Source organism: Lissotriton helveticus, chromosome 5_1 (genome assembly GCF_964261635.1).
Source record: "Lissotriton helveticus chromosome 5_1, aLisHel1.1, whole genome shotgun sequence".
Taxonomy (NCBI): domain Eukaryota; kingdom Metazoa; phylum Chordata; class Amphibia; order Caudata; family Salamandridae; genus Lissotriton; species Lissotriton helveticus.
In genome coordinates this window covers 658,558,888-658,573,265 of record NC_136065.1, presented here as the reverse complement: position 1 = coordinate 658,573,265, position 14,378 = coordinate 658,558,888, and positions in this window count along the sequence as shown.

Genomic DNA, 14,378 nt, shown 5'->3' with positions numbered 1-14,378 from the left:
ATGGTGATGCTTTTTCAATGATGGCTAAATAAGAACCGTGCAAGGTAGCTTATGACTGGCTTTCACATGTTGTCCAAGTCCACTAAGAGCAGAGAATGTCAATTTTTAGGTTATATAATATATTGGGAGTATAAGATAAGTCCTCAAGTTGGAGGATGGCAACTTCTTTTAACCCTGAAAGAAAGACAAGTTCTTCTATGTGGTGATCTTGAAGAAGTGGCTCTTATGTTTTTTTTAATTATTTATAGGTGTTGCCAAATTTGGATATAACAGACCCTCCCTCAGTTTCCTCTTCCTGTAAAGTTGCCCAGCTAAATTTTGTGTGGTAGTAGCGTTAACGAGGAAGGAATAGGAAAGTGAAAATGCAGAAATGGGATGAGGAAGATCTGGAGCTAAACCAGTGACCACTATCTGTAAGTAATCAAAGCATTACTTCCTATTCACAGTCATTCCTCTAAGAAGATAAATCATTGAGACTATTTTTGCTACTCGTAACAATATTCTTGATATATTTGGTATTACAGAGAGAGACTTTCTATATACATTGAAGGCATTCATTGTAACAACTTTAGCTATGCTTGGCTTTACAGTGGCATATCTGTATCATATTGTGGGCATTCTCGACAACATTCTGGCTATTACTGAGATTACCGAAAATTACACGATTATGCTCGTCTGCATATTTATGAGTAATTTGGCAAAAACATGGGCACAGGAGCACATGAACAATGAATTTAGCGAGCACTGCTGCTGGCTGATCTTTGTGTTCTTTTGCATTTACAGTTATTTTATTAGAGAAAAATGAATCCTCTTGTCTGCTATGGAGGGCATCTTGCATGGAACAGCATGACTCATTAAGGGCAGAAAAAAACTCAGCTCTATCACTCCCACCCTAATGAAATTCCACTGGCTTCCCTTCCTGGACCTCACCATCTTTACGACCTGCACCATCATCTACAAAGCCATCACAAATAGCATCCCGGAATCAGAGTTGGACTGAAACAGAAAATAGGCTGGGGGACCAACCAAAAAATGGCCTCATTAGAGAAACAAACAGTCAAAAAAGTGGCCCACGTTTGTAAATCGTGACAGTTTTGAGCTTAGAAAGACACGCTGTATAGTTGTTTTGCAAGATAACAGAGACTGCATGCATTTGTGCTTGCTGCATGCAATGTTTGTGGCAATATCGGGGAAATCAATAGTAAATATTTGCCTACCAAACCATAAAACAAGCCCACAATTGACAAAAAGAACGGCCCATACACTGACCTGTCAGACCAGCTATCAGGCACTGCTTGATTGCCCAATAGTTAACAACAAGGGGTGGTGATGGACAGAGTTTCTGAATTAAGCAGAATACTCTCACCCAGTCAAGAGATCAGGGCTAGATCCAACACCGTTTTTTAGCTCACTGCACCATCCCAGTTCAGAACCTGGCTATATGCAAATTAGTCTGTTCCTGTCCCAGTGCATGATGGGAACAGGGCAAACCAAACTACCAAGCCAATTCTTACACTGGGAAGGAAACAAGCTTCCGGGGACCGGTTTCTGGCATTTCAGCCGTCGTCGGCCCGGCTTGCTTGAATCCTGATGGTGCAATGAGCAAGGGACTCACATCTGAGTATACCCTTCCGCGCTTAGGGTGGACACAATATTGCCCAATAGGCCAGTCTACACTGCCCTGCATACCTTAATGACAAGCTTCCCACCTCCATTGGCTCTTAACTCACCCGCGGCTAGAACGCAGCCAGACTGGAGATGAAAGAGACACCTGGCCCCACTATATCTATCACTCAGGAAGAGCCACATTCAGTGCTGCACTCAATCAGCACCTCTCTCAAGACAGCCACTTTTCCAGATAGCTGGAAACACACCATAATCACCACCCTCCTCAAAAACCCTCAGCCAACCCTGAAGTACTCTGCAACTACCGACCAATCTCGCTTCTCCCTTTCCTAGCCAAAATCATCAAGAAGCCATTTAACAACAACCCTTTGACCACCTGTAATGTCACAAACTACTGGAAAACTCTCAAACTGTATATCAAAACAACCACAGCACTGAAACAGACCTCAGAGCTGCCACAGATGACATATGCACCATCGCTGCCCTCCTCCTCCATGACCTCTCCGCCACTTTCAACAATGTATCCCACCACACACAAATCGCCAGACGACACACAGCAGGACTACAAGGACAAGAAATTGCATAACTTCCTTCCTCTCCAGAAGATTGCAACTCATCAGGCTCACACCATTCACATCAGAACCCAAGACCCACATCTGCGGAGTCCCTCAGGGATCATCACTTTTCAACATGTACATGACTCCTCTGGCTAACATAATCAGATCCCGCGGAATCAACATCATCTTATATACTGGTGACAATGTGTGAAAGCCAACAATGGGTGGTGTTGACAGGGCAGGGTGAGAGTTTGCACTGGCAAAATGCGAAGAAGGAAAATCCCCTGCAGAAAACAGCAGTCCCTTTTTGTGTCACTCTTGCAGATAACTATTTGATGTTTCTGCTCATTAGCCCTGATTTTAAGCTTTATACGTTGCATCATTATATTCCAAGGACCATCCTCCTACAGTATGATTGCCTTCACCCTAAACAGTTGGTTCCAATTTGTGGTCATGATAAGCAACTGATGCCATTTCAGGAAAAATGTAAACACCCTGCCAACATCAAAAGTTGTGTCTTTTTCTTAAGTTAAGTGCTCCACAAACTTCAAAGCACACAAAGTCATTTCTGCTCAAGTGTTATGGTCCAAACTCAAGGGGTATTAATTCTGTCATCTTGGAAGCACATGAATGTGTTTGAGTTTTTTCCAGCACTTAGAATTCCTTAATCTGGCAAACATAGGGGCATATTACCAACGTTAAGCGATATTTATCGCTAACGATGCTTAGCAACGAATTTTTTACCGCTAAGCATCGTCAGAAATTATCGCAGATAAAACTTGCTATTAGTAAGGTTTATCGCAAATGCGATAAAAAACGGCCGCAATGCATGAATATCGCTGAAAAGTCAGCGATATTCATGCATTACGGAGCTAATGCTCTTAGCCATGTTATCCACCTCCCATTGGATAACATGGCTAAGAACTGCTCAGGGCAGGTGTTAGTTTTTGGAGATATTCGCGCCTAGCGCGAATATCTCCAAAAGTTGGTAATAGGAGATAGCGATGTTAGCGACTATTTCCAGTCGCTAACATCTTGGCACGCCCACTTTGCATGTCATTAGTGATAAATATCACTGACATGCAAAGTGGGGCCCAAGATGGTCGCTATCTCCTACTAGCGGTGGCTAACTGGTGTTAGCGACAGCTAGGTAATAGGGAGATAATTTTATCTCCGCTTTCTTGGCTTTCAAAAGCCAAAAAAGCGGAGATAAACCCCCTTGATAATATGCCCCATAGTTCCCTCGTAGTGCTCAGCACTAGAAAGTGATATGATGTTTAGTACAACACTGCATGGTCTCGGTCCAGTAGTTTTTCTATCTCTATGGGATTAGAGGTGGCTGCACAGACACACGTCACTCTCGAAGTTCTGTTTCCAGAGTTAGGGAGTGCTGTCCTTTTAACTGGAAATTTGCACGTTTCTTAATTTCATGTTCACTGATGTGTTTTCTCAGTACACTGTAGGAAGAATTCTCACGGTTACTATTTTAGTCTTTTTTTGCAGTTTAAGTAATATGCAACATTTGCATCTGTCTTATTCTGAAGAACCTGTTTAGTTTGTTTATTTACAAGTGTCCTTCTCAGGCTCCCTGCCTTTGTTTAGAGTGATGCTTCTCAAAGCAGGTAGCACAGGGGCGAGTATTAGGCAGGAGTACCCATGGGAACATGAGCACAATAAAGTGTGAGATCTATGCACCTGAATGTCTTTACCCATTCTGAAATAGCAATTATTAGGCAATTATGACAGACAATGGGCAAGTCTGGCCTAGAAACTTCCACACCTTAAATAACAGAACCTACCTGTCCCAGCCTTCGCCCCTAACATCTACAATAGCAGAGCTAAGGAAGAAATAATCAGAGGCCCACTGCAAATAAGGCTCTTAGCTCAATTTCTAAAAGTAGTCCTGCCTACAGCCTACTCACTTCATTCTCTGACTTTACACTAGGGGTGTGCGAAATTCTCATAACTTGCATTTGTATAATTACATGAAAATATACATTCCTAATTTGGTAGTTCATTAAAACCATTCAAAAATTACATTTCAGAAATATTAATGAAAATTATGGTAATTACATCAAATGCAAATCCACCCTTTTGCTCTTTATGTTAGCCAAGTTGCATCCTTACTTCACTTTTTGCCGCAAGGATACACTTTGTGCTAAAAACGTGCAAAAAATAAAAGTACCGCATTTTCAATCATCCGTATTTGGGTGGTAAGAGTATTTGTTTTAAACATGATTTCAGCAATTGCCCATCTCTCCTTATGGACTGCAGATTTTTTTACTGAGTATATATTGCAGCTATACTTGCAATTTAATATTAGGGGTGTGCAAAATTTGTGTAATTTGCTTTAAAGTAATGATGTGAAAATTCAGCAAAATTATCAATAATGATTCAAAATGCAAATCTGTAATTGTGTGCTTTAATTTAGAGCATAACGCATTCTTGTGTCAAGTTTTGGTGTAAGGATGCATTGATACTAAAGCACTGTGAACAACAGCTGATTGATTTCTATAGTTCCCTGGTATCTGTTGTCAACTTTTCCTGCGAATGGCGCTTAATTTCACGAAGTAGCAAGTTAGCATTACATGTGTAATGCAAAATTTTTGAAATTACGCAAATTATGTCAGAGTAGTTAATGTTTTGCCCAGTCTCCACCCTTCAGCCACAGGAATGCAGACAATACACTGTTACTGTCTGTGAAGCTATCCCCATCACCATCTTGTACCATGCCACAGTCAGGGACATTCAAAATGGATCCCACTTCTCCTTTTTTAATTAATGCTATGAGCCACACTTTATCGGCTAACATTATACAAATCTGCTCCAGCATTTTCGATATTTGCATTATTTACCCATTATATACTCTCTTGCGTTGCTATGAGAATTGGGTTGCTTTTGACCGCAACCTAAACCTCTTCATATTTCCTTATACATGCATTTTTTCCATTACTTTATGCTTTTAGTCCTTGTGCTGATCAGCTGGTCTTTCAGGGGATAGATTATTCGCCTAATTTGAGTGCTTATCAAAATTATCTAACTTAACTCTATCTCACCTGCAAAGATTTGCATACTAAAATGACATGAAATCTCAAAAAGCCTCCGCTGTATTTACTTGAAAACTAACACTGACTTAAAACATCCGCTGAGGGCCTCTCTTTTTTCTTTCAGATGAGCCTCACCTTACTTTACATCCTCTGCATGCCTCCTCTCTCTGAGTATAGCCTTCTTTGTTACGTGCATTTTCGCCTTAATCCCACAATTGCTCAAACCTCACCTCAAAGATCACCCTCAGAATCTCTCCTTTAAATGCCAGACTGTTGCAGCCTAACAGTATCTCATCTCCTGTAGCTCATCTATTAGTACTGCCAACCACTATCATTTATTCACATATCCCATCCCACTAAAGATCACACCTAACACCTAATAATTTAATCTCCAACATAGTCACTAGAGTAAGTGTATGGAATGGTTTCCTTAGGAGCACAAGACTACTCCCAATATCCACAAATAACAATTGAAACTGCTAGCCTTGTGTACTGGAGCAACAGGCTGCCTGGCATAAAGTGGGTCAATGACTTATCAGGGATAATAAGCACTATATAAATACAATTACAATAAAATATATAGCCCTCACTATACTGTTTTCATAACACTCAGTGGTCGGGCAGTCAATTGGAGGTCATACAGAGTACATAATAATTTTCTTATATTGGTTGACCCTCTCATACTTACATAAGACAAAACTGCCTTATGTCTGTCCATTACCCAGTATTGTACCAGTCCACAGGCAGTATGCAAGTGACATAACGGCGCGCGACATCAAAGTGTGCGACTTCACGCGCATGGCATCATGGCGCATGACATCACACATGGCATTACTGAAATTCACATCATAGGAAGTGGTATCACAAGCCACGACTTTACAGGAAGTGGCATCACAAGAAGTAACATCAGATTTTAAGCCCTCACATACATGTTTAGCAGGTCTATCATGAGTACATTTGAGGGCAATTTGGGTATACATTCAAACCCTCCTGATTTAGGCAGAAGATTCATACTTTTGCAAGCTACACATTAAACAATGTTGCCTTTTGTCAGTGTAAAGCTTCCTTTACCCAAGGATTGAAAAAACGAACTCTACCGCCAGCCTACTCAACCCGGCATAATATTCCATAAGCAGTACAGTTCCATGTAGATGTGATAGCTTTAGCTGCCTGTGCTCTCCAGAGGTGAGACCACTCTCCTATGCAAACTATTCCTACTCAGCCTTACCCTCCTGCACTCATTTTAGAAGATTGTGGCCCTTTTTTCACCAACAGACCATGACTCAAATCAAGAGAGAAAGACCGAAAGAAAAGAGAGGAGAGAGATGAGAAACCAATGATTAAATGCATTAAAGGGGTTGAAAAAAGAGCCTGCAAGAATAAGCAATTTTAGGGTAGTGAAACAAAAAATGTTATTGGAACCTTGGCATTCAGAAATAGGACCCTAAGAATAAGTTTCCATATTTCTTTTGCCCAAAGCCATGCAAAAACTATTCAATGAGGTTATTTCCTCTTTGTATGTGTGCTGCAGAATGCAGCCAAAATGCAAAGGGGAAAAAACGAGGAGAAATGGATATATTTCTTCTTGTACACCAGCCTCAGGTAGACTCACCAGTTTGGTGCAAACCTATATTTACAAGTCTTTGTAAATATGGTTTTGCGTCAAAATACATAGATGGATGCAAAGGGACACCCTAGCACTGCCCATAAAATACCTACCTGACACAAGGTAATGAAAGGCAGGGCTATGTGTGGTACTGTAAATCCCAAAAGAGATTTTACGTCAGGGTTGTGCCAGAAAAGTGACTTCACCCTGATGCAAAATCTGGTCCTCAACTTATATATTTATTCTATTTGAACTCTGCCACAAAGAAAGTGGCAAAAAGAAGAAAACTGACAGTAAATCTGTTCTAGTTAGTTGGTTGCAAAAAACTGTTTTGTAAAATATTGTATGGGGGTAAGGCACCTGCTGCAGAGATCTTTGTGTTCCAGTAAATCTGAGTGAATAATAATTGTAAATTAACTCTGGATGGAGGTTAATGCACTTTCTGGAAAGATCTGTATTTTTTCTAGCCTCAGTTTTGACTCAAATAGTGCAGAGGGTTAATGCAAAGCACATCATGTAACATGCAAGTGACAGATTTTATTTTATGTAGCTATAAGTGGGTTACTGCTTTGAACACAGAGATCTTTATGTTACTTGCAGTGGCATTATAAAGCTTTTTAATATAGCTCACTGTGCGGAAGGTATGTGACTTCTACACCTTGTTGTCCCTCACTGTTTTTTGTAACACATCCTATGTTATACAAATGCATATGATTTATTGTAAATGTAATATTTACATGTGATATAAAGCGTTCTGACACCCTGCATTAGGATAAGTATATACAAGAAAACATAGTGGTACTTAATTTATTTCAACGCCTCCTCTGGGTTAGTAAGTGCTACGAAAAATACATTTATTTTTGTGCAACTACTGGGAAAGACCAAAACATTTGACATTCTTTTAGTGCATACATATCTCTTAAACAGGCGCTGAACAAAGTGAAAATCTGCCTCTTGAGTATGTGAGAAGTGCTAACCTGGTGTGAGCCTTTGTTTCCCCTCTGCTGTAGTTGCTTCTATGTGTGAGGCTTCTGACTGCTCCCAGCCAGGAGACTTGAACAGCAGGAGTCCTGAAGACCCCTCAAATTCGGACTTTGTTCTGGGCCCGGCGGCAGTCTGAAACAAGAAAGCCCCATCCGTTCCCGCCTGCACGTTCTTGCTTGTCAAAAGCAGACAATGCTAAATGTGTCCCAGTGTTTGAAAATTACACTGGGACGAGATCAGCACATTATTCAGTGGGGCCCAACTTCTTAGCAGGGGGTACGGCGTCCAATGTGTGAAAATGGTGGGTGGACGCCGTCCACCGGCGCGTACCCCCGACTTGTGCCCTGTCAACCAGTCAAAAAACTGTGACACCCAAATACACCTGGGCGCGACTAACAATATGGAGGAATGCCATCACATCAGGAGCAGGGGATTGAGGGATACATCAAAGCCATCCAGTCGAGAGCAAGGGACTGACCCAAAGCGCAATCTAGGTAAATATACTCTACTGCAAACAAAAGGGTCTACTCAACAGACAGCTAAAGTTGCCTGTAGCTAAGACCTAAACAGACTTGAAGTGGCATCAAGGCAATGGAGCCTTCATGTTCGGCAACCCCAGCCTCTACAGCTCCCGCAGCGTAATCCTATGAAAACCTTGCCACCACGCACTTATATATTTATTTACAAATTAAGCACTGCTAAGAAGGCTCTCTTCTGCCATTGGAATCAGCATGAACGCAATGGTTGGCTGAAGCACCCCATTTATCCAATGACTTGTTCTTTTAATAGCACTACTCAGGTGGGGGTCTTAAGGTAAAACAACTGAAGTCAAACGAACATAAGGTGAACTTTAAATATAAATGCTCTGCATGCTGCTTGGTCTTGGATCAGCTCTCTTGCCTGTAGTAACCCACCACTGAGGGGACATGAGGAGGGCAAATTAGATGTAGCTTAACCTTTTGCTCAAATTCAGCGCATTTCTTTAAGAAATGAGTCAAAATACAGCTTATCTAACAACAAATTTCCACTCAGAAACTAACTGAAGACAAGGGTTTCACATTGGAGTCTGTCGAAGCAGCCTGACCAGTGTCGCAAACACTCACCACGTCACCGTTATTTTTTTTATATTTATGCCATGCTTCTCCAAAACCCTCTGCGCCTTATAGCTCTGGCTTTCCAAATGTTTTCCAATGACTACGGATTTACATAAAGGCTAATATAGATGCCAACTAAGACAGCTAACTCCTCTACTTGAATATGTCACTACTGTAATTTGAAGTTATATGGAGGACACTGATCTTTTTAAGAGCCCACAATTCTAAATTATAAAAATTAAGGGCCATATTACCAAGATGTGCGTTAAAAACCGCACATCGCACATTTCCCTATCGCCGGATTTTATCGCCGTGTTAGCGCGTCATTATCAACGCGCAACACGTAGGCAATATTAAATCCGGCGATAGGGAACATTAGCGTGTGAAAACAAGCATTGTTGTCACGCGCTAATGCGTGCCTTGATAATATGGGGGGGGTGGATTCAGCTTTATGATCCACACCCCCATGTAATCAATGCCTTTCACCTGATCAGAGCAGGCGTTGGGAGACCTGTGATAAACGAGTTTATTGCAGGTCTCCTTCTCCCAACGCCTGCCTTAGTAATAGGGTGTTACCACCTCCAACCACATTTTACATGTGGTTGGACGTGGGAACGCCCACTTTGCATGTCATTAGCGATGTTTCTCGCTGACATGCAAAGTGGGCTTGAGGCAGGCGTTTGCATGCCCTTGTTAATAGGGCGCTAGAAGTATCGCCGCTTTCTCGGCACAATTCGCCGAAAAAGTGGCGATACTTCACCTTGGTAATATGGCCCTGAATGTCTTGGCTCTAATCGCTTCTTAAAAGAAGAAACATTGTAAAAAGCCACATCAATTGCTTGGGGTGTGTTATTACTTTTCTCAGTGTTACTGAGCACCAATACGGCCATTCGTTCACACAAACACCCTTTAAAACATGCAGACTCACACATACACGCATCTGTGCAATATGCAAGGTAGGAGGGGGTGGGTTACTGAATGTGTTTGAACGCTCCCTTGAGCAGCCACACTTCATGCACATGGAATCAGATATTGAACCGTGCCCACACACTTACACACTACAGATTACACAAACACTCACACAGACATAAACATACACACAAACAAGCACATAAAAAACTCACCAAGTCTTAAACGTACACATTCATCTTCTAGCATGATAGACTCATACAGATCGTACTGAGAAAATGATGAGTAGATGATTGTATGGGTGTGTGTCCCAGAGAGTACTTGTATGTGAGTGAAGTAGATTGACTGAGGTGACACCCTCACTCAACGGGAAACATCCTTTACAACGCAACCATTACATCGCACTACACTTACAACGCAGTCATTACATCGCAACATCCTTTACAACGCATGTCACTACAATGCATACCATTACAACACATGACACTACATTGCATGTCACTACAACGCAGGCGTTATAACCCATACCATTACAATGCATATCATTACAATGCATAGAACCTCTACACTATCCAAAACGTACCCTACTGTTGCACCCCCTGGAGTTAGAATAGTAATTTTTACCCCTACATTATCCAGCACTTACACTACTGTTGCACCCCCTGGAGTTAGAATAGTAATTATTACCCCTACACTATCCAACACTTACCGTACTGTTGCACCCCCTGGAGTTAGAATAGGAATTTTGAGCGCTGTACTATCGAATTCTTACCTTAAATGCAATGTAATGGTATGCGTTGTAATAGTATGCATAGTAAAGGTAGTTTCTAAAAATGCGATGTAGTGTCATGCGATATAATGGAGTGCGTTGTAAAGGATGTTGCGATGTAAAAACTGTGTTGTAAAGGCATGCGTGGTAAATGTATGCGTTGTAACATCATACATTCCATTCAACAGGAAGTGAATTTGAGTGTGTTGCTCGTTGATGTGAGGTGGTGTGAACTGGTGTGTGAGAGACCATAAACATGAGTAACAATTAGTGTTTTTTTGTGAAAACCTGCTTCTGTTTGCACCACCCAACAACGGGGCGAGAAACAATGGCAAGAAACAAATTATTTTTCAATATCGTCATATTGTAATAGGAATACTCCATCAGAGTATGATGAGGGAGCACAAAGAGGAGCAGTTGTGGGCATAATCAGAATGTCCCTGGGTAAAGGGACGCCTACTATGATGGTTCTATTAGATCTATCGGCGGCTTTCGACACCATCTCCCACTCCATCCTGCTTTGCAGATTACAGGAGATTGGTGTCGAGGTGCAAGCTCTGGCATGGTTGGAAAGCTTTTTGCTAAAGAGATCTCAGCAGGTCAAACTGGAGCCAATTTTTTCAGCAACCAACCTAGTGGACAAGGGGGTCCCGCAGGGTTCCATTCTGAGCCCAATGTTGTTCAACATTTATGTGGCTCAGTTGTCTGCAATTATAAGGGCGTCTGGATTAGAGACGATTTCATATGCAGACGACACACAGGTGATTATCCCATTCGATCTGGATCCCGAGTTCACCAGAATTAAATTTAAGACCTGTGTGTTAAACATTGCAGCCTGGATGAGAGACAATTTCCTCCAGTTGAACTCTAATAAGACTGAGATCCTCCTGTTTGGGAAGGCAGAGGAACTATGGACTCCGAAGTGGTGGCCCACAGAACTGGGGGAGGATCCCCGCCCCACTAAGCAGGCCAGGAGACTGAGAATCCTGCTGGACAGCAACCTTTCTTCTGAAGAGCATGTAAAATCACTGTCTAGCTCTTGTTTTGGCATTTTGAAAATGCTAAGGAAAGTCTTTCCTTGGATCCATATATGTGACCATAATGTGGTTTCAAATGGTTATATGGTAGTAATATTTTGGCATATAGTGCCACTGGAACATAAATGGCTGAAAGTGAATGGCAAAAAGGGTTGTTTTAATTTTGCTGATAAGATCAAGCCACCTTCTAGAAACTCACTTCATTGTACCTATTAGGGACCCGGGTACAGGGGCACCAGACGCCTTTAGCAGTCCCCATGAATTGCTCTAAAACATTGCCCTCAGTGACACAGCTACCAAACTACAGTGGGTGGGCTCTCCGGCTTCCGTTTGGGCAGGGGTTTACACTGCGCATGTGCAATTCCTCCGGGTCTGACCAGTGATGCCAGGACAATTCTGCAAACCACAGCTTGCATCTATCCCCAACAGAAGCAATGAGAGTGTAGTCTGTGCATAAATGAGAGCACATGAGAGAGAGCACATGGCGGAAACATGTGCCTCACAAGCACACTGAGACGTACACAGGAAAACATGGCGATAAAAACATTCAAAATACTGTTGAGCATCACAACGCTGATACTCAAGAACCAAATTTACCAAAGAGGGCCATTCTTCCAGCTTACAGTTAGGTTCTGACTGACAGAAGATCAGCATTAGGGTACCACACCCATTGTCTGGCTCCACATACACACTAGGAGAGACTGTGGGAGTGGGGATGTGACACTGAGACATGGACCTTTCAACCACGATCAGTAGCTACAGACTAATGATTACTCTGAACAAATTTTGTAGATGCCTACATCTTTGACAGTGAAAGCATAGTATTGTGCTGGTAGTTATTTTACTCTTTTTAAATCTAAACGCTGGTTAAACATTGAATAGTGCATGAATTTAGCGCTACATTGAGCCCTCAATATTTAACCCCACATCGCCTCCCTGAGTAAACCATGGATCATTCCGCTTCACTACCCGGAGTATCAAAAGCAAAGGGATTACTTGGTATCCAGTTTTGTGACTAATTGTAGGTTTGGCCCTGGGACATCAGTGGTAGAAGGTCTCCATTCACACAATTGTTGCCTGGAAGTCCCAAACTAGTTCCCATTAATATTTTTTCATATTGCTGAAAAACAGCCAGGCTACCGACAGAGGCTGCACCTGTGTCCTTGTCTGTCTGTGATGCCGCTTCTTTGCAGCCGACGTCCAAGAGTAAGAGGGCACTCCAGTGTCCGCACTAACAAGAGAAAGGAAAGCGATAGGTCATGTCCTGTAAAAATATTGATGCTGGAACCATGAATGGCTAATACAGATCCTGCTACCAGGACATTTAGGCCGCGGGCAATCACAGTATATATAGATCATCCCACAGAACTGCTGCCCTCTCTGGGAACTTGTTGTGCCCCCCACCCCCATGAGATTAGTCTTGCCTTTGAGCCAGTAAGGCCAGCACATCTCAGATTCTTGCGTCCATATCCAGCTGAGGCAAGTTATTCCCCATTTCCTTCTGTTCTTTTGGATATGCTTCTTTAAAGATCCATCTGTATTCTGGATAGTCCTACTCGGTTTTCTGTACGTATACCAACTTTTTGTGTTCTTCTTTCCTCATTTGACAGATTTGTCCCATTTGTGGTTTTCTTCTCCATGAAGTTTCACACGCTCTGCATTCCTTTGTTTCTACTGCCCAAGATAATTTTGCTACATCCCTCAACCGCACACCCTTTCCTTCCTCTGACAGTAAAGAAAGATGCTGCCATCTTAAAACCATATGTATGAAACAGTCCCCTCAAGCAGAAACTGTGGGGCATCGAGCTCTGAATATTGAGGAGCTCCAATAAATCTACACAGCACACATGAAGCCACACCTACTATTCTGTCTCAACCAAAATCCCAGAACCACATGATTGGTTCCCATAGGTCCTAGCCACAGATTTAGAAGATGTATAAAAGATATTACCAGCAACCAGACTGGGAATGGGGTAAATGCAAGAAAAGCACTATTAGTGTGCACAAGAGCAGATTTTGTGTTGTACAGTAGTGACTGCTGATCTTTAAAGTGATGGGGCATAATACTTGCACTGATGAGCGATAGAGTTTGAAGACTTCTAGGTGACTTTTCGAGGGGGTGTAGGGTGCCTTCTCTATTATGATATAAAATAGCACATTTTATATCACAATCATCTTATACATTTGCTGAAAGGCATAGGCTCTGTAAGGGCACTCATTGAATATGCCAGCACTTTTCTAGCGATGGTGTCTGATGCTGCCAGTAAGTAACCACATTTGTCAATTGCAGCTATTATGCCAGAGCTACCATTTTGTTATGTTTTCCGCCATATGCCATGGTTGCCCTCCTAGTGCCAATATTTACATACAATACGTCAGTGCCAGAATCAATAACACTCATATACCATGGGTCACATATATGTGAGAAAATGACATACTTCTAGAATGTCATGGTCAGCATTTAGTCTTGGTTGCCCGACCCCACAATATATGACATAGTTGCCCTCCATCATACCAAGAATTACTTCTAATGTGCCAGGTCCTGCATTTTGCCATGGGTGCCTCTTATGTTTTTATGTCAAAGCGTTTATTCCAGTACCAGCATTTTTTCACAGCTGTTTCATATGGTAAGAATTCTCTCAAGTGTGCCATCATCCATAATTTTCAATGTGGGTCCCTTGTGCCCAGAATTACCTCCTATACGCCAGCACCAAACGTTTGCAAAGGGTGTCCCATCCCATATTCCAAG